Source organism: Equus caballus, chromosome 16, assembly GCF_041296265.1.
Source record: "Equus caballus isolate H_3958 breed thoroughbred chromosome 16, TB-T2T, whole genome shotgun sequence".
Classification (NCBI taxonomy): domain Eukaryota; kingdom Metazoa; phylum Chordata; class Mammalia; order Perissodactyla; family Equidae; genus Equus; species Equus caballus.
In genome coordinates this window covers 95,915,735-95,937,790 of record NC_091699.1, presented here as the reverse complement: position 1 = coordinate 95,937,790, position 22,056 = coordinate 95,915,735, and the positions used below count along the sequence as shown (strand labels likewise).

The window sequence follows — 22,056 nt, the reverse complement described above, 5'->3', positions numbered from 1 at the left end:
AGAAACTCCCAAGTCTAAGTCACTAGAATCAGTTCTCTGTTCCTAGCAGCAAAATTCAATTCCTAACAGAAACAATCAGCTTGGCTTTTTTCTCTTTGAATTTCTTCTACTAGGAATTTACAATTTCCCCCTAGACATATGTTATTATTCAGGGCAAAGGTGATTTTTTTCAGAGATGCAAAAATACACATTGGAAATTTTTGAAACATTACCTGAGCAATTGTGCAGGACTGAATCGTCTTTGTTTTCTTTGGAAAACCTATGTCTAAAGGGCATAGAGACAGGGTGTGTATGTCGTGTGTGTGTGTGCGTGCACGAATAGGTATGGGCTTCTATTTTCTTGGTTCAATAAAATGGAAGGAAACAGCAATAACTGGGAGAGATTGTGCAATAAGACGAGGGCAAAGATAGAATTGCTGCACGTAATTTACGAAAAATGCTTAAGCAGTGGCACCCTGATCAGGGAGGGAAGAAAACGTACTCATGATTCTCTGAGACATGACCATGTTAGAACGTAGACAATTTTGGGGGGTGGGGACCCGAATCCCAGCACACAAACTGTCTGTGTAGATAGACTCTACCTATGCCTGCTGTCTGAGTCCTGGAGGCAAGGACCAGGGCAGGGCTTTCTCCCTGTGAGACTCCAGGGGGCACCCTTTACATGGCAGGGCAGGGACCAGCTGTCTACATGGGGCGGGGAGCTATTCTGAGACTCCCCAGGCAATCTCCACACCGGGAAACCTACAGCTATAAGCTCAATTTCTTTTTTAGCAGAGTCTATGAAAGTTTCCTTGTCCCCAAACATCTGTTCCATACTATTCAAAAATGTTGACTTGCCACATTATCTCTGTTTCTTTTACATAGTATATTCGATAATTGAACAAACATGATCTTCTCCAATGCAAATGTTCCTAGAGGGCAGGTAAAGTGCTTATCCTTTTAGAGAACATAAACCTTTCTTGAGGAGGTGGAAAATAGATGGGAGTATAGGAAGCATGCTGGTGAATGGAAAGGTGATTTTAGGATATAAGACTTGGCAGAGAAGGGGGCCGCCCTGGAAGGGTTAAAGTCCTGCTTAGCAGAGGGATTTGGGGAAACTTTTAAGCCTCTCACTTAAGGAGAGATCTGCTCCTTTGTTTTTATCCTGCATCTTACCTAGGGTGACCTTATGTCCCAGGTGCATGTGACAGTCCCACTTTACACCAGTCGTCCTGGAGTAATTATTTTACTCTCAAAATTGTCCCAGAATGTAGGATAAATTTTATGGAAACTATATCCTTCTCCCATTTCTCTCCCTTTGGTAAAAGGGAAAGAGCCTCTCATATTCAGAGGGTCAAGGGAACTCTGTAGTTCCTTTCTCTAGGAGGGCTACCTGTCTCACTCCTCTGTCTTGCTTCCTCTGAAGAGTTGGCGTGGTTGTGGGAGATGGGACAAGGTGTAGTCTTAGGATAAGGTCCTCCCATGTATTGAGTAGTTGCAAGCCTCAGAATTGAAAAAGGAACAACTAAAGAATCTTCTGTGCCTTCACTGGCCCCAGGAGATGGATCCTCGGAGAAGTGGCATTTGAGGCGCTTTTGAAAGCGCAGGGGAGTGACACCTGTCTATGTTCAGTGATTGTGCGAATCATCACCGCTGAGTGTGTAGGTGTGTGGGAGGACAGGGAGCCAGTGCAAAGTGTCTTAGGTGGGTTTTCCCAAAAGCAGACCCAAGTGCAAGTAGTTTCTTTCGGAGGTGATCTCAAGAAGCTCATAGGCAGGTGGGAAATGGTGACAGGATAGAGAAGGAAGCCAATTAAAGGTTTGTTATTGAGCAGGCTACCTCTATGGATGTAGTGGCTCCGTTTTGTTAGGGACCTCTGGTAGGCTGTGTGTCATCTCAAATAACTGGTGAAGGAACCGGAGTATTTATCCACCAAATTCTGACAGTCATTAGTTGAGGGCTGCTTCCAAGAGGCATAAACTGCCCAGAAATTCGGGCCTACAGCAAATGAGCAGAAAAGTCTTCCATGGCCTGAAGTGCTCAAGCAAAGAGTCTCAGGTGCTTGAAGATGGAAGACAATGGTTATGCAGAAATGTGATTACCAAACAGATATAGATGGGGCACTGACAGTGTCTGGGCATAGAAATCAACCACATGTGAAATAGACCTTCAGGAATGTCAGGAAAATCAATCAACACTCAATGATAGGCCTTGCGAAAACTCTTCATCTTTTGCTAATGTTGAAAACAATACTCAATCATGATCTTTTATTTGGAAGGTGATTGATAAATGAGTTTATTGATTCAATAAAATGGAAAATTTCAGGTCTTTGCCTTCAGATATGATTGGATCCAGGGTTTCCCATTATGCTATGGTGATTCTTTCTCTCTTTTTGGATTGTTTTCCTGTGTTTTGGCTTCATGCTTAGGTAGGTCATCTCAATAGGTGGCAAAATTGACTACCAGTTAGATTTAACCAAGTCAGCAAGCCCAGGATAAATAAAGTACCTGTTTTCTAAAAGTTCCCAAATAACTCTAAGGAAACTCTCACTGTACTAAATCATGTCCCTTGTACATCCCTCAACCAGTTGTTGTGGCCTGGGAAATGGAATTTCTGGGCTGAGTTCACAGACCCATCCCTAGAACTATGGAAACCGGGTAAACCTTGCCTGAATCACACAGCCCGAGGTATGGGCGAGGAGTTCCTCAGAAGAAAATCAGTTTGCTGTTATTGGAAGAAGGGAGAAGGCAGAATGAATAGCAGACAGATTACACACACACACACAAACACACACACGCAAACACAGAAGTATACCCATATATTGCCATTTTACCCTTTAGCTTGATCCCTGAGAAAATGCAAGTTTCTCTGGAGATCTACTAACAATTTATTTCTAGCCAGGTGACAACTTTCTTTCTGGCTTTACAACTATCTATTTATGTGACTCTGAACAGTTTACCAAATGGAGTGTTAAAATGGGATGTTTCCTCTCTTGACAGTTTCAGCTGAGGCCCCAAAGATGAAGGCACCAGGTACCAAGTACCCTGTGTCTAAAGGGAAGTTCTGGGCTGTCTGAGTAGGATTTACAAGTGAGAGGGTCCCCAAATCGGTTCTTTGATCTTTAGCTCAACAAAACCATATAAGGACTCTGTAAAGAGTTCATCAATGAGAATTTCTTCAGAGACGTTGGGGCCATGGTATTCTCTTCCTCCTCGTGGAGGAGAGCAGGTGGTACTTCCCACAAAACCCGGTGAGGCTGGCTCCCATGAAATCCTTGCAGAACCTAGCATGTGCTCCTTGGGTTGGGTTTCCCGACTCATGCCTGGAAAGCTAACTGAGGCTGGAGCTGCTCCAGGTGACGGTGTGAGGAGACAGACCTGGAGGGAAAACAGCGCTCCTGGCTGTTCCCTTGATGTGGTATGGAGCTTCAGCACGTATGTTCTGAGGCACTCCTCCTGCTTCAGTTCAAATCTCACCTCCACCACTTATTAACTCGTGCTCACGGCTGCCTAACGAGTTTTTCTGTGGCTCTGTGGAGATAATCCAAAGGAGTGTTGTGAGAATGAAACGAACTGAAATATATTAAGTGCTGGAACAGGGTTGGGCACATAGTAGGAGCTCGCTTTGGTTACTATTTCTTCCTCACGGGCTAAGGTAGACACTGCCACAGCCCCATGGAAGGAAGCTGGATTTGAGTTATCTGGAAGGGACTCTGAATAAGGAAGTCAAAGGAAGGGTGAGGTGACACAACAGGGAGAGTCTATGGGACAGCTGGAAGGCGTCGTACATGGTCAGCTGGAGGAGACATCACACTGCCTGGAGTCCTCAGCAGGATCCCTGTCAAGGGGACATATCTTGGAAGAACCTCCAAAGACACCCTAACAATTACTAACACTTTAAGATTTCCCCACATGCATGGAGACAGCTGAGAGAGAACTTGTTGATACCACTCCCCCTTCTTTTTTTCTCCATCGTTCCTCTACACCACAGAGGAGCGAGGCACCTTTGTGAATAGGAGAGGAGTGCAAAAGCCAGGAAGAATAATAAAATAAACCCGAGCAAAGCTGATCCCTTCCCCAAACTTTAGCTATGAATTAGAGAAGACAGTGAGGCTTCGATCTTGCTGCGGACTGAATCGTGTCCCCTAAAATCCATGTGTTGAAGCACTAACCCCGAGTGTGACTGAATTTGAAGGTAGGGCCTTTAGGAGGTAATTACAGTTAAATGAGGTCATAAGGGTTGGGCCTAATCTGAAATGATTGGTGACCTTATAAGAAGAGGAAGAGAGATCTCTCGTCTCTTTCTGTCTCTCTGCCATGTGAGGACACGTCAAGAAGGTGGCCATCTCCAAGCCGGGAAGAGATCCTGACAGGAACTGAGCTGACCAGCAGCCTGATGGTGGACTTCTCAGCCTCCAGAATTGTGAGAAATAAATTTCTGTTGGTTAGGGCCCCCAATCCATGGTATTTTCTTACGGTAACCTAAGTTGCCTGATACAGATTTTAAGCTTTTTAATGTCTGAAAAATTAGACTATTTTTTTCACACCGTTGGTTAATATCTGACAGTAGCTGGAAAAGCAATACTTTCAGCCTAAGATTTCATCCCAGAGCAGGGAAGAAGTATTTGATAAAACAGACTTAAAAGGGTGGTGGTGAGAAGGAACGGAGATATTTCTATGACTCATGCTTTTCAATAGTTTGGTTGCACGCTTAACTTTTTTGGACTATGTTTCATTTCCATGGAATTATAAAGCAGTTGGATTAGATGGGATTCTAGTCCCCGTTGCAGCTCAGATATTTTTTGTTACATTCAATGATTCATTTCCGTTTATCTGAATGAGCTTCCAATATTTTCATGAAAGCAGTTTCTAAAAAGTAAATATCTTAGAATACTTCAAAAGGAAAATGGAGAGAAGAGGAGCACCAGGGAGAACCTTATAGAGAACCAGAATTCTTAGTGTTTTCAGCCACAAATCATACTTTTCCTAGGCCCAACACTATTGCCAATATCAGCCATTTTATTTAAAGGGGCTTACTAGACTAAAAATCGTTTAGCGAAATTCCAATAATTCCTGATATAACAAGGAGCCACTAGTGTTCTCAAAAATGTTTCTTTATAGCCTAAAACGATTTTAATGAATATATATTAAATTATAAAGACCTCACACACACACACAATGTCTTGACTGTGATGAATCTAGAACTCCAGAACTTCTTGTTAGTAAAATAAAACCCCTGATTTCAAGTAGAACGCAGTAACCATCCACGTAGTAAGAAATCACTGTGGTTTCCTGAACGAGGCACAGAGCATTTCAGCTTCACAGTCGGCCAACTCGTCCTAGATGCTTTCCTTTAAAGATAATTATTCCTTTCCCAGGCCATGTGAGTCCTTCTGCTTGGTGAATTGTAATTCCAGTTTTAAAGATCTGCCATGCACTGATCTGAGGTTTAAAGACAACCCCTTCCAATGTGTCAAAGTCTTAGGTTTCTGAGGAGAAGAAAGCAATGAAAATGTACCCTGTAAATTCCTGGTCACAGACCAGCTGCCTGCACGAGGGCACTTTCACATTTAAATGCTGCTGATGGTACGTCATTTGCAGCCTGCATGTATAGAAATTCTCCCTGGGAGGCCTGCCCAAGCCAAGAGCCCGGGTTATTAAGAAAGTCTTTGTGCCCTTTTCCTATAAATCTAGTGCTTCTTTTACAAACATTTTTTTTCCTGTTGGAGTGATTCATAAAGCCTCTGATCCCATGGGGGTAATTGGACACCTCTCAATTATGCATCCCAGGGATGAGTAATTTCACAAGCTGAGAGAAAGAGATAAATGCATTAAAATGTTCTTGCAAAACAAATTTCAGGGAGAGAAAGGGATGAAAAGGGAAGTGAATGTAGAAATTGAAGGTTTTCTTCATTGCACAGAAAAAGAACATTAGATCTGCCTTGGCAGAACTGCTTAATTCATAATTCTGCACAAACAACCCGAGTACCAGCCCTGCCAAAAGCCTGCCTAATATGCATGTACCTACAAATGCTCAGCTTTGTCTCTGGTGATTGCAAAGTATGAGAACTGTATAATAATCACATTTGGTAGTGACTCATGGGTCAGGGAATCTGTGAGGAATTACCTCATTACATTGTTTCATTCAGGATCAGTTCTATTCAGAGGCAGAGTGGACTTTTCAGCCTTATCATCAGCAGCTACATACCGAGGCCCTAACATGTGGGAAAGCACATGGTAGGTCAGTGCAAGCTAGGTTATGACACTCATAAGAGCCAGGGCTCATGTAGGAAAAGGCAAATAACCAGGCAAAGCAGTATCATTTGTCCTGGCTGAGAAATCCTAAAGACACAATCAGACTGCTGGAATCCCGAAAGAGGACTTCCTAGATGAGTGGACAAATTGAACCTTAAAAGAAAGGGAGTCTTAGATAAGCAGAGGGGGAGACAGAATGTCCTGGTGAGTTACCCCATGTTGGAGAAACAGAACTATATATGCCTGCAGGTTGAAATACTTAAAGCATGCCTGGAGAAAATTTATATTAGTAGATTTCACAATATGAAATTGTTGTGTTTGCAGGTCAGAAATGATTATGTCTCCCCAGTTTTGTAAGACGCAAGCCTGGCAAACTGGAAGACCAAGGTGGATATGCGGGGAGGAGCCAGCTCCTGAAGGGCTAGAATGTCAGGGCAAGTGCCTGTCGTGAGGCATGTCCTGTAAACCTCATCAACAACTCAGCATTTGAAAGCTAAAGAACTATGAATCTTACAATTTCCTAAGGAGGGGGGTCTTAGGAAAAACTTAGTTTAATTTCCAACCCTGAATGAACCTCGTGGTCTGCTTTTATCACCCCGGGGATAACGAATGTAACCTCACTCAGATGAGTCTTTTGAGTCAACTCTCACGGTATGTTTGTTTCTTTATTCCTTGGTTTGTTTACTTAATGTTGAACCAAAGATCAGTGCTACAGGCAAAGTTAAAACTTCAGGTCCTCTCTTGAAACATTTGAAGACACCAGATCCAATAGTTCTTTTCTATTGCATTCACTTTCATGACTTAATTTCGAGCTCCTTGCCATTCTGGTTGGTCTCCTTTAGACCTGCTCCAATTTGTGAGAATTTCTCTGAAAGGTCAACAGTCAACACGACACAACACGCTATCTGGATCTCGTAGGACTCTATCCGCCCTCCTTCTAGACAGGATTTCTGATTAATGTATAATAATATAACGAACTTTCCTTGGCAATTGCCATACAAAGGGGAATCGTATTGAGTTTACCGTCAGCTGAACCCTAATACCTTTCCTACACAGGCTGCTAAGCTATGAAACCCATATTTTCAGCTGCACGAAGGGTTCTGCGTACCACAGTGAGGACTTGTCATTAAACTCCTGTTAGATGACATCTGGGTATAGTTAGCCCCTTGTTTCAATCTGTTAAGATCACTATTCTGTTAGTAAATATGTTATCCATTGCTCTCAAATGTTTTATTTACAGGTTTAATCAGCATGCAGCAAAGTCTTTACAATGGTCTGTAATAAAGCTATTTAATAAAGCGGGACTGTGTAAAGTATACCACCAGATGATCATTATCTGGATTCGCATAAACTATTTTAAAATAACGTTTATGAAATCCACCCAGTCTTGCAGCAATTTGACCACTACTTCTCAATCTCAACCATAAGTCCAGCACGATATATTTGTCAGGTATCTTGCTGAAATGCTGGCTGCCCGTGCTTTCAGCATTCTCCATTTCATAAGCTCTATCTCAACATTATTATCACAGCTTTTGCTTAATGGATTGTTTCCACAACGCCCTCGTAAACTAAAAGCCAGGTAGAATGTAATGGCCACGTCCTGTTACACACTAGGACCCGTTCAAATCAATGACTTCCTAAATTACTCTTATGCCCCAATACAAATGATATATTAAAATATGGGTCAGTAAGCTTTTTATGTAAAAGGCCAGATAGTCAACATTTTAGACCCTGTGGGCTACAGGCTGGTCTCTGTCGCAAGTACTCAACTTTGCCATTGAAGAGCAGACACTGCCTTGAGCAATATCAAACACGTGGGCGTGGCTGCATTCCAATAAAACTTTATTTACAAAAACAAGCAGCAAGCTGGATTTGGGCCTTCGCGGTAGTTTGCTAACCCCTGTGTTAATATAATAGTATTAATACATTGTCAAAGATGCCATCTGTAACATCGGGAAGGAGGGAGGAGTCTCTATAGGTGTGAAACCATGGATGCAAGAACTTAGGGAGGGAATCTGATATTAAATCTTTCCCTGAGGAGTGTGGATGGCTATCCGCTTCAAGGAGTCTCCATCAACAGCTGGGGGCCTTAAGGAGGAGAGGAGGATGGCAGCATCCATCTGTGAGAGAGTGTGCCTAGCAAAAAAGGCAAATGTCACCTATTTTTCACCTTTGCTGAGGTCTGGGACAGGTTTCAGTATTGATACTAATTACCCAAATATCACAATCGGTTCTCTAGAGCTTGATATGAAACAAAAAAGTGTACAGCATTCATCCACCCTCAGCTGGAGGTATTTTTTACTTGGCTGGTGACAGTTAGAAGACCTTGGCCCTATGCATGTGAAATGGTATTTAAAGGTAAAGGGGAAAATTGTGTTCAGTAGACCTTGACCCATGCGCTAACAAAGTACAACTGTGCGTATAAAAATAAACAGATGAGACTTCCTCCTCGGGGGAGAGTTGGCCTGTCATGTGAACTGAAACGGGAACTGAAAATTCTGTTGGGAAGGACATGATTGTTCTCTACACTTGTATGGAGCCCCCATACCATCTTCATTATAAAATATCATAGATTGTAAGATGCACAGCTGATTTAATAACAGCAGTACAGAAGAGAAACCAAAGCAAATCGAGCAAAAACTCTTCTGTGTTAAATGTTTCCATCAATTGTAGAAAACATCCTGGCTTTAGAAATTTGAAAAGTGAAAAAGCAGCATCATAAAATGGAAGAAATGTTTTATATTCCCTCCTCCACTGTCCCTCCACATGCCCAGAGACACACACACACCTTGGCATTAGGGAAAAATCAAACAAGCAAGAGACTGTCACTCATTCTCCAGGAGCAATGCAGCATAAATGAGCTTCACTGCTTTGTCCCAACTTGTCTATTCTAAGATGAGATGAAGTCCTATATTTGGATTGTTTTTAAGTGGATATGAAACTATTAAGCATTTTGAAAAAATAAACTTTTATTTTAGAACAGTTTTAGATTTATAGAATTATTGCAAAGATAGTACAGGGAGTTTAAATGTACCCCATGCCCAGTTTTTAAATTTGTTCTCTTTTGTTGTTGTGGTTGAGTTTTAAGGGTGATTTGTATATTTTAGATACAAGTTCTTTATCAGAGACGTATTTTGCAAATACTTTCTCCTAGTTTGTGGTTTGTCTTTTCTTTTTCTTAACTGTGTCCCAATTTCCTTTTTCTGTTCTAGGATCCCATCCAGGGCACCACATTAGATTAACAGTCATGCCTCCTCAGACTTCTCTTGATTCTAATAGTTTTAGATGACCTTGACAGTTTTGCTGATTATTGGTCAGTTATTTTGCAGAATGTCTTCCAAGTTACGATTTGTAATACATTTAAATTCTTTTGTCACTTTCTGTATTGCATTTGGGAATCCCCCAAGCTCCTAAATGATTTTTAAAGATTTTTATGCAACAAAATTTATTCTTTGTGTATAAAATTCTATGGATTTTGACAAACACTTAGCATCTTTTATTCACCACTACTGTGTCAAACAAAATAGTTCCACCACCCTAAAATTTCCTGTTTTATCTATGACCCAGCTGTCCTCTGCCACCCACTGAAGCCCTGGCAACCGCCGATCTGCTTACCATCACTATAGTGTCACCTTCTCCAAATTGTCATATACTTGTGGAAACATACAGTATGTAGCCTGTTCAGACTGGCTTCTTTCATTTAGCAATATGCATTTAAGGTTCCTTCGTGTCTTTTCATGGTTTGAGAGCTCATTTCTCTTCATCACTGAATAGTATTCCATTTAATGATGTGCCAAGTTGGTTTATCCTGTCACTATTGAAGGAAATTTTGGTCGTGCTCAGTTTTTGATGGTTGTGAATAAAGTCCTCTAAACATTTGTGTGTATGTTTTTGTGTGGACGTAAGTTTTTAACTCATTTGGGTAAATACGCAGGAGTGCAATTGCTGGATCTTATGATAAGCCTCTGTTTATTTGCAAGAAACTGCGAGAATATCTTACAAAGTAGCTGTAGCATTCAGCACTCCCACCAGCAATGAACGAGAGTTCCTGTTGCTCCACATCCTCGAGAACATTTGGTGGTGTCAGTGTTTTTTATTTTTGCTATTCTAATAAGTGTGTAGTGATAGCTCATTGTTGTTTTAACTTGTAATTCCATAATGATAAATAATACTGAGCATCTTTTCATATACTTATTTTCCATCTGCCTATCTTCTTTGGGGAAGTGTCTGTTCAGATCTTTTGACTATTATTAAGTTGGGTTATTTGTTTTCTTTTGGTTGAGTTTTAAGTGTTATTTGTATACTTTGCATACACATCTTTTATCAGATAAATGTTTTGCAAATATTTCTTCCCAGTCTGTGGCTAGTCTTTCCATTCTTTTAATAATGTTTTCTACAAAACAGTTTTTGTTTTGTTTTTCACTGTTTTTATTATACTAAAATATGTATAACAAAATTTCCCATTTCAGTCACATGTAAGTATACAAGTCAATGGCATGAATTACATTCTCAGTGTTGTGCAACCGTCAACATTCTCAATTTCCAAAATTTTCCATCACTCCTAAACAGTAATATTGTACCCATTAAGTAATAACCCCCTATTCTGCCCCACCCTCAACCCCTGGTAAACTCTAACCTGCTTTCTGTCTCTATGAATTTGCCGATTCCAGATATTTCATATAAGTGGAATCACACAATATTTGTCCTTTCACATCTGGTTTATTTTATTCAGTCTAATGTTTTCAAAGTTCATCCATATTTTCGCTTGTATCAGAACTTAATTCCTCTTAATGGCTGAGCAATATTCCACCGTATCTACATACCACGTTTTATTTATCCATTCATCTGGTAATGGACACTGGCTTGTTTCTATCTTTTGGCTATTGTAAATAATACTGCTATGAACATTGGCATACTAGTATTTGAGTCCCACTTTTCAACTCTTTTGGATATATACCTAGAGGTGCAATTGCTGGGTTATATGGTAATTCTAGGTTTAAATTTTTAAGGACTCACCAAATTGTTTTCCACAATGGCTGCACCACTCATTATACATTCCCACCGCAATGTATGAGGATTCCAATTTCTCCACATCCTCACCAACACTTACTCTTTTCTGTTGTTTTTTGTTCAATAGTAGCCACCCTAATGGGTGTGAGATGGTATCTCATTGTAGTTTTGACTTGCATTTCCCTAAAGACTAGGGATGTTGAGCATCTTTTCACGTGTTTATTGGCCATTTATACACGTGTATATCTTTTTGGAAAATGTGTATTCAAGTCTTTTGACTATTTTTACTCTTTTTTTCTGTCTTTTCATTGTTGAGTTGTGCCAGTTCTTCATATCTTCTGGATATTAATCCTATATCAGATGTATGATTTACAAACATTTTCTCCCATTCTGTGGGTTGTCTTTTTAAAAAATTTCTAAGACAACTTTTTTACAGCAGTTTTAGATTAACAGCAAAATTGAGTGGAAGGCGCGGAGATTTTCTCTATGTTCCCTGCCCCTCCACACATGTGCAGCCTCCCTCAGCAGTAACAGCCCTCACCAGAGCGGGACATTAGCAACAATGGGAGAACCTACATGAACACATCATAATCAACCAAAGATCACGGTTCATATTGAGACTCACTCTTAGTGTTGTACTCTCTGGATGTGGACAAATGTCTAATGACATGTATCCATCATTATGGTATCATCAGAGTATTTTCACTGTCCTGAAAATCCTATACGCTCTGCTTATTCCTCTCACTCTCCCCGCAACCCCTGACAACCACTGATCTTTTTACTTTCTCCATAGTTTTACCTTTTTCAGAATGTCATCTAGTTGGAGTCATGCAGTATGTAGACCTTTCAGATTGAATTTTTTCACTTAGTGAATACATTTAAGGTTCTTCTGTGTCTTTTCATGGCTTGATGGCTCACTTCTTTTCAGTGCTGAATAATATTCCATTCTCTGGTTGTACCAAGTTTACTTGTCTATTCACCTACCAAAGGAGATCTTGGTTGCTTCCAAGTTTTGGTAATTATAAATAAAGTTGCTATAAACATCTCTGTGCAGGTTTTTGTGTGGACATATTTTTTACTCCCTTGGATAAATACCAAGGAGTGCAGAGCTGGATTATATGGTAAGAGTATGTTTAGTTTTGTAAGAAACAAGCAAACTGTCTTCCAGAGTGGCTGTATCATTTCACATTCCCACCAGCAATATATGAGAGTTCCTATTGCTCCACATCCTTGTCAGCATTTGTTAATGTCAGTGTTCTAGATTTTGACTATTCTAATACACGTGTGGTGATATCTCATTGTTTTAATGTGTTTCCCTGATGACATATGACATGGAGCATCTTTTCATATGCTTATTTGCCATCTGTATATCTTCTTTAGCCCATTTTTCAATCAGGTTGTTTTCTTATTAATGAGTTTAATTATTGTCGAGTTTTAAGAACTCTTTGTATATCTTGAATAATAGTCATCAGATAAGTCTTTTGCAAATATTCTCTCCTGGTCCGTGGCTTGTCTTCTCATTCTCTTGACACTTTTTGGCACAGCAGAAGTTTTTAATTTTAATGAAGTCTAGGTTGTCAATTATTTCTTTCATGGATCGTGCCTTTGGTGTTGTATCTAAAAAGTCATCACCATACCCAAGGTCATCTAGGTTTTCTCCTATATTACCTTCTAGGAGTTTTACAGTTTTGAATTTCACATTTAGGTCTGTGATCTATTTTGAGCTAATTTTTATGATGGGTGTAAAATCTGTGTCTAGATTCACGTTTTTGCATGTGGATGTTCAGTTGTTCCTGCACCATTTGTTGAATGGGTTATCTTTTCACTCTATTGCTAGTGTTTTCTGATGAACCAAAGTTTTAAATTTTAATCAAGTTCAATTTACTTTTTCTTTTGTTGCCTGTGCTTTTGGTGTCATATTTAAGATTCCATTGCTAAGTCCAAGGTCATGTGTATATGAATCTATACATTCTTTGAAGAGTCCTATTTCTGATTTTAAATTTAGGCCTTTGATTCATTTTGAGTTAATTTTTGTATATTGTGCACGGTAAAGGTCCAATTTCATTCTTTTGCATGTTGATGTACAGTTTTCCAGAACAATTTGTTTAAGAGACTGGTGCTTCTCCTTTGAATAGTCTTCTCATCCTTGTCAAAAATCTATTGACCATAGATGTACAAGTTTATTTCTATGTTCTCAACTCTAATCTATTGGTCTATTTGACTACTCTTATACCAGAACCACACAGTTTTGATTACTGTAGGTTTTAAGTAAAATTTTGAACTCAGAAAGTGTGAGTCCTTCAACGTTGTTCTTTTTAAAAAATGTTACCACTCTTCTGGGTCCCTTGAAATTCCATATGAATTTTAGCATGGGTTTGTTTATTTCTGCAAAAAACCATCAACGGAGTTTTAATTGGCATTTCCTCAGCAACAGGATGAGTCAGAATGTGAAATGCTGACATCTTGCCCCTGTTAGCAAGATAGTCCTCTAACTGGAAGCTGGGGAGGCAGAGGGAGCCATGTGTTCTCAGGTTCACCTGTCCCGACTGGCATTTCTGTTTCACCGATCTGGGGGAGTGGGGAGGGAACTCAACTTTGTTCAAATACCACAGATTCTTACTGTTCTTAGTGAGTTTTAGTAGATTTTCTTGAATCAATATTTCTTCACTTGCTGTATGCACTTCAGACCATTTCCAAAGTCTTTAAATGGTTGTTTCTTTTAAAATATTTTTTTACCAGTTTCACTAGAGAATGGGTCCATGATACTCCTCACACTGTCATGCAGTAAATGGAATTCTCTTTAAATATAATTTTATTACAACATTTATAATTTATTAAACTCTTCAGAAAACAGACTTGTCCCTTCATGGAAAGCCAGTTTAAATTAAAAATTTGTTCTCAAAAGAATGATGCAAACAGCCCCTAAAGTAGTTTGTGGCATCTTTCCTAACGAAGTAAAAGTTCTAGTGTTTATAGTAAAATTTGTTTTTTTTCAGTCAATTAGTGATTTAAGATATGGTTTGATTTTTGCAATTCAAAAATTTTAATTGAGGCATTCTGTACAAATTGTACAGAATTGCAAGGAAAGGAGTAATTTGATTAGTTTTACGAAATATATTTCCCTTTTGATTGTATTTTAGTGCACTAATACATGTTTGTTATTAAAGGTTGAAATAATGCAGCTCTGTGTCCCCATAGAACTTTGCTGCGTTTAGACACATAGTTACTTTATGTATAGTTTTAAAATAAATGCATCTATTTTTCTGCAACTTCCTTTTTTCACTTCACAATAGATCTTGGAGTATTTTACTTGTTAGTTGATATGGATCTTCCCTGTGTTTTTCTTTACTAGCTGTATAATATTTCATAATATGGATTAATTTATTTTTAAAACAGTCTCCTATTGATGGATCTTTAGGTTTCTTTTTTTAAAAAGCTTTTAATTATAATTATTGGGAATTAGAATTTATTGAACGCTACTCATCTCAGTGTGGATTTGGGTTTAGCTACGTGTAACAGGAATTCTAAGTAACATGATAAGTTCTAACTCCCCCACTCCCCACCAACCATCCCCTTATCAAGATGTTCAGAGGTAAGGCGAGCTGATGACGTTCTGGCAGTTTGAGAATGTCGGGTCAAGGATTCTGAGATTCTTTTAGCTTTTCCTTCAAGGTCACAAAATGGCCATTCCATCTTCACCCCTTTCATCCACATTCTTAGCAGAATGAAGGAAGAAATACAACATGCAAATACAGTTTATGACACCGTTAAGATGTTTTCTGGAAGCCATGCTGTTATGGGCTGAATTGTGTCCCCCCGCTAAACGTGTACTTTGGAGTCCTAACTCCCAGTATCTCAGAATGTGGCTGTATTTGAAGATGTGGACTTTAAAGAGCTAAATAAGTTAAAATGAGCTCATTATAGTGGGCCCTAACCTAACGTGTCTGTTGCTTACGAGAAGAGGAGATTAGCACACAGACACACACAGAGGGAAGACCATGTGAAGACTCTGGGAGAAGACGGCCATCTGCAAGCCAAGGAGAGAGGCCTCGAAAGAAACTAAATCTGAAGACACCTTGATCTCAGACTTCCAGCCTTTAGAACTGTGAGAATATAAACATCTGTTGTTTAAGCTGCCCAGTCTGTGGTATTTTATTAGGGCAGCCTAGGGAACTAACGTACTTGCTCAGGGAAATTTTTGCTTGCATCACATTCACCAGAAGTGTGTCACCTGGCTATCCTTAGATGCAAGCAAGGCTGGGAAATGTGATTTTAATTGAGTTTATTGGTACAATGTGTATTCTCTGCTACTAAGGTCCAAGCTCTTGTATAATCTTACTTAATCCTTATGATGTCTCAAATATTTCACAGATGAATAAATCAAGGAGTCAAATAAAAGGTCATCTAGTTAGTACATAAAGCACCCTGATTGGACCACAGGCTGTCTGACTCTAGAACCCAGGGTCTAAGTTGTCTCAACATTTTGCGCCCTATTATGAGTAATATCATATTCAAATCCCTGATACATATAGTTTTATACAACTAGATTTTTAGCATAGATCCCTAGGATCAAAACTACTGAATTCATCCTGGTATTAATGTTTAAAATAAGAATGTTCCAGCTACATTGCTTCTAAAAAGGCGTGAATCACTAAATGATATTCCTACCAACAGTTTATAAATGTTCATTTTCTCTCCAATGCTGGATATTGGCAGTCTTATAAATATTTTACTAATCTAATGGTCAAACAAAGACATAACGTTATTTTCATTTTTATCTCCCTTATCATTAAGGAGGGAAAATATCTTTTCACAAGTTTATGACTATTTTATAATTTTATTAAATTTATTTTATTTATAATTTCCATACATTTATTACTTGTATTTTTTGTTCTTTCATTGATTTTTCTATTTGGTTGTCCTTTTGTATTGATTTGCAGGAGCTCTTTATATATTCTGAATATTAATCCTTTATATTCACTTTGTATAATGTTGCTCAGTTTATAATTTGTCTTAACTTTGTTTAAGGAATCTTTTCTTAAAGTAAATATTGAATATTTTTATGATGAATTCTAGCATTTATGTTTTTCTTAGGAGAATCCTCCCCTATCATGATTATAGATACATATATCTATAGTTCATTCTACTTTTACAGTTATTAGTATGTGATTCTTATGGGTTTAGGATTTAGGCTCTTTTATCCACTTGGATTTTTTTTATCATATTATGTGAGGCAGAAATCTAACTTTATTTTTTGTAAACTTTTGGCTGATTTTCCCAACATTAGTTTTGAAATTGTCAAGCTCAAAAGTTTTACAAAAATATGAAGATAATTTTTTGTCAGCATAAAACACTCTTTATGATCTTTTACTGTAAGGTCTTTTTTTGCACCAAAATATTATGGTCATAGTTCATTTCATAGAAGCCTGAAGATGAAAAGCATGCTTTGGTAGTTTTATCATTAAAATATTTGTACTCTTTCCTCAGTTTATGGTGAGATTTTTTTCACCAGTAGTTTTAACATTATGACTGTATCCGTTATGGGAGATGTATTGCCTTTTGGGGGATTCTCCAGTGGTTGGTGAACATGACTCTTTATTTGGTTTCTCCACTGCAACTTTTATGCCAGAGGTATTTTTAGTTCTCATCTGTCAGCAGATTAAGATGTTGGGTGGAAACTACTTTATCACAAAGATTTATTCAATCTCTTTAGCCACTTGAAAAATGAAGGGTAATCACAAAACAAACAGAGTCAATGTACTTTTATCACTTGACTCAAGAGCAAGTCATTGGAAGGGTTAATATTTCCACACTACAGAAAAAAGAAGTCTAATAATTCCCAGGGAAGTAACTGAACAGGAGGAGTGGCCTGAGCCAGGGAGATTCCTCTGGGGTCCTGTGAAAGTTCCAAGCATTCTGAAGATTGGTCCTCAGTCTAGCTTGTTCTTGGAGCCAGTTGCTCTGCGGAAAAGAACATTTCCCCTGATGCTTTAAGTTTGAAAGATCAGTACATATTTTAATGCTGCATATACAAAAATACCTTTCAAGTCTACTTAGAAATTTAGGCAGGAGAATGACTTTTGGGGGATAAAGGGCGATGCTTTTAAAGCAATTACAAAAATGAAGTCAACAGTCAAGTACGAACATTCTTCAAATTGAACACTCACTAGAGCCTGGGACGTTTGGTGGCAAATATTCCTGCTGTCCTGATAAACTGAAATTGATTTTATCTGCATTAGAAGGAAGGCAATAGATCCTTTCTACAATGAAAATAAAGCATGATTTATCTATTTTGTAAATTGAACATTTATATATTTGACTTTCCTAAGATGAGTTTTACTTGTATATGTTTCTCTATAAACATGGGAGTCCTGATTTATTGTGTGAACACTACTAGTTACAGACCAGTCGATCTCCCTGACTTCACACTAGTCTATTTCTAAAATGTCTCTATTGTTTCAGAATCAACATATCTGACTGAAGTGTCATGTGCTACAAACAAAAAAATAAATATAAGAGTTAAAGAGTCATTTGGACTTTTTAAAAAGATGAATTATGAACTGTTAGTGTGGACATTAGAATTATATTATTTAGGTGGCTTGGTGTGAAATTCTGAACAACTTCTTTGAAGGGACAGATGCTTATTTAAGTTTTTAACAAGGATTTCCCTCTGCCTTTCTTTTTTTCTGATTGTCCTCACCTAGCAGCTATGCTTTGCCAGCTCCCGCCTTATTGCTGGGTTTGCAAAAGCTCTCATGAGTTAAATATGTCATCTACAGAGTACAGCTAATCTATAAACCGACATTATGTGATGAAGCTTAACCTTGACTTTCTCTGACAGTTGTCATAAAAATTGCCTTTGGTTTCAATTCAGTCTTCATTGATAACTACAGTCTGCACAGTTTCTCAGAGCAAATCCTTTCCTATGATCTGAGCAAGGAAGTTCTAAGCTCATTGTATATGTCAGGCTGTCTACTTAGTTAAGTGAAAATAATGGCTGATATAAATTCCTTGCTTAAAAAACACTGGATGTTCCTATACTTTTGAACAAAGGTCAACAAAACAACAAGTCAACAACATTCTTCAGAAAATCCACATCTCAGAACAAACACTCTTACAGGCATCTTCCTACAGAAAGATATAGTGGAAAGATCCTGGACTTCGGGCCACATGGATGCTGCATTGAATGCCAGGCTCCTACTTGCGTCTCCAGGGAATTTGGCAGCAACATTTCCATATCTCATCTAACTCATCCTAAAGTGGAGTTGCGAATGCCTAAGTCATCAATTGTTATAGGAGCATTACCATATGGAGAGCACTCAGCACAGAGTTCAGCAACAGAAGGCCCTTAAATTCCAGAAGATCCATCCCCTGACCAGATTTTCCTCCCTAGGTACTAACTTAACATTGGGTTTCTCAGAGTTTTTCACCACCGCAAGTTCCCAAACTCTCATCAAATAGGATTCAGGACAAAGAAACTCCAAGGCAGACAGGCTAGGTAGAGGTGAAGAGATAAGGGAGTAGAGAGGGTTTAGTTATCTGGGCAGAAATAGGACTTTATGAAGCTTTCAAACAATGAATCTCAGCATATTGTCAGCAGCCGTGGACAATTCTAAATATACTGGTGCGATGGTTAATTGTATGTGTCAACTTGGCTGGGCTAAGGGGTGCCCAGATAGCTGGTAAAACATTCTATCTGGGTGTGTCTGTCTCAGTGGGGCATCTCAGGAGGAGATTAGCATTTGGATCAGTAGACTGAGTAAAGAAGATGCCCTCACCAAAGCAGGTGGGCATCATCCAATCCATTCAGGGCCTGAATAGAACAAAAAGGGGGAGGAAGGGTGAATTTTTGCTCTTTTTTTGAGCCAAAACATCCAACTTTTCCTGCCCTCAAACACTGAAACTCTTGGTTCTCGGGCCTTCGGGCTCAGACTGGGTCTTATACCATCAGTCTCCTTTTCTCAGGTCTTTGGACAAGAACTAAATTATGCCCCTGGCTTTTCTGGGTCTCCAGCATGCAAATGGCAGGTTGTAGGGCTTCCAGGGCTCCATAATGACGGAACCAATTCCTGTAATAAATCTCCTTTTATATCTATCTGTATGTTTCCTCTTGATTCTATTTCTCTGGAGAGTTCCCACTAATACAACTGGGGTTTTGCTGTTTTATATACTCAGGTTATATGCAAAACATGGAATTTGGAGTTACAGGAAATGGATTTATGTCCTATCTCCACCTTTTACTACCTAGTTCTTAAGCAAATGTCTTCACCTATTTAGGCCTCAGTTTTTTCCTCTGTAAAGTGGCAACAAAAGTATTTCATGCTATGTCTAGTTCATATGATTATTAGAAGAATCCACTGTATTGGCGTATGAGATGAGTCTTTGAAAGTATAAACCTCTCTACAACTGTTCGCTATCATTTCTTGGTCTGGATGAATTAACCATATATCTTATACCAGAGGAGATAGAAGAATTAAGACAAATTGATTATATCTAAAAATGCTACGCAATCTCCAAGAGAAAAATCTCAAGGAAGCAAATAGATATTTTCAATATATAAAACTAATTTTTGTAGATCATATACAAATTCTCAGATTTATAACACACACACATAATATTCATTATGAGAAACCCAGAACTTCTTAGCAAATAAATCTAGATTGTTTCACTAGAAAAACTAGTGACCTGGAGATTTGATTACTAGAGTTTACACTTATTAATATAAATGTAATGTATTGAAAATTTAACTAATAAAATTTTTAAGTGGTTTCAGAAAGTTAAATAAAATAGAGAATTCTTTTTTTTTAGGTCATTCAGTCAACCTCCTAATATGGGCATAAACTTCAGAGGCTTGGACTCTGGACCTTGATTTCTCAAATAAAGCAAACAGTTCCCCATGACTTTATAGCATGATTTAGCCGTAGGAAATGTGCTGCACAAGAAGCTTTAGCAGCACAACATGGAAAACGAGCTCCAGTTAACGCCGTAGCGTAGGGAGGGCAGTATGTATAGACGTTAACTGTCCAGAGACGCTCTTTGACTCTAAAACTATGTGTTGGAACCAGAACATATAAAAACTTCTAATGGACTCCAAGTGAAGAATAATGACAGAAATTAATTAGAGCTGGAGAAAGAATAAATACCACCGATTCAAAAAGCACGTCAGAAGAATCCAAGGGAGCAGATAGGTCGCACATTTGGGGGATGTTTAATGGGGTGTCAAGAAAGCGTTCTATTTAAAAATTGGTGGCGTGTTTTGTTCCATTTGCAGAAGGACACTCTGCTGTTTTCTTTTTTAATCTGTCTGGAATTCTAATTTCTGCTACGTCAAAGAGACTCTTAAGTGTTTTTAAAATCCTCTTACAAAAATATTTCTTTATTTGGCTCTTAAGGTAGATACAATCAACTCTAAGTATATTGCATTTTGGGGAAAGAAAAATTAAAACATAGTACCAGTCTCTATTATTTTAAATCTGCTGTATTTACAAAATATTTTTGACACATCGATATGTCTTTTAGGCATCAATATTTATCTATATGGAATTTCTTGTGTACACTACTGCTAAAATTTTATATTATGTTGCAATATGTTTGCATATTATTTTAATAATATGACAAAAGATTAAGACAGATGATTTACTTTGACCAAGTTTTATCATTTCATATGAAGGGCAACTTTATGGAGGTCAATTTTTTCCGTCAATTTATTCCCCTAAATAGATACAGCTTTTCTGAAGTATGTCTAAGTATCAATTTTTAAAAATAGTTCAAGCCTGTTAAAAAGGAATTTATTATTTTTACAACTTTGCCACACAGAATTTTATACTCTAGTTCAAAATATTTGCCAATAACCATATAACATTAGAAGAAGAGAAGAAAACGGACATGGGACTAACATCTTAAAAAATATTTTAATTAAAACTGAGCTTGCTGATTTCTTCCCAGAAGAATGAAGAATGTGGTCAACAGCAGACTCTTGAGGAACTGTTGCTACTTCTTCCTCTGCGTTCCCAGAAAATGGTCTGTATTCTGCATTCTGGAATTTATATAATCACACTAAAATAGCTTTTATAATATCAATTTCTCTTAAGAGAATGCTAAATTCTCAGAGATAGAAACTATTTTATTATTTTTTATATTTCCAGTGTAGTCAACATGTTGAATGGATGAATAACTCAATATATGAATGAATATAAACATGATTTTGGTAAATTTTAAAAAAACACTTATGACTATGATCCACAGTAAAAAATACGTTTTACATTGGGATGCAAAATACAAATGTCTGTCTCTCTATTTCTCCATCTATCTATGTCTCCATCAGCTATCCATCTATTGATCTATCAATCGATCTATCTGAAACAAAAGAGTTGCAAATCAATACTCATCCTTACGTAGGCACCACTCTCTTATATTTTCTATTCTAATCTATTACTTTATTGAAAAAAGGCCTATTATTGAACTAAATTGAATTTATAAACTGTAAGTGAGTCATGACCTGCAATCTAAAAATCTCTGGTTTGTGAGACAGAAAAGAAATACAAGAATCAGTCCATCCCTAATTTAACTTCCATACAGTAAGCTACTTGAAAACAAGTATATTGATACTGGCCATTTCCTGAAATGTTCTGCAAGTGCAAACAGTAAAGAGAAGATACTTAAGTGTAAATTTCTGGAGATGGCTTCAGAGAAGTTTAACTCCACTTTAGTCTTAGCATTTTAGAATTTAGATGTACAGTAATCCCCCCTTATCCATGGGGGCTATGTTTTGAGACCCCCAGTGGATGCCTAAAACCACAGACAACACTGAACC

The 22,056-nt window shown here is 38.1% G+C and overlaps 1 long non-coding RNA gene across 1 annotated transcript in view; it reads left to right on the top strand.

Annotated features, from left to right (window-relative positions):
- Window positions 1-4,294: 4,294 nt before the first annotated feature.
- LOC138918284 (uncharacterized) overlaps window positions 4,295-22,056 on the top strand; it is an 81,794-nt gene continuing 64,032 nt past the window's right edge. The window contains exon 1 of the long non-coding RNA XR_011427416.1: window positions 4,295-4,401. This is a non-coding gene — a long non-coding RNA (uncharacterized lncRNA). The remainder of the gene's footprint in view (window positions 4,402-22,056) is intronic.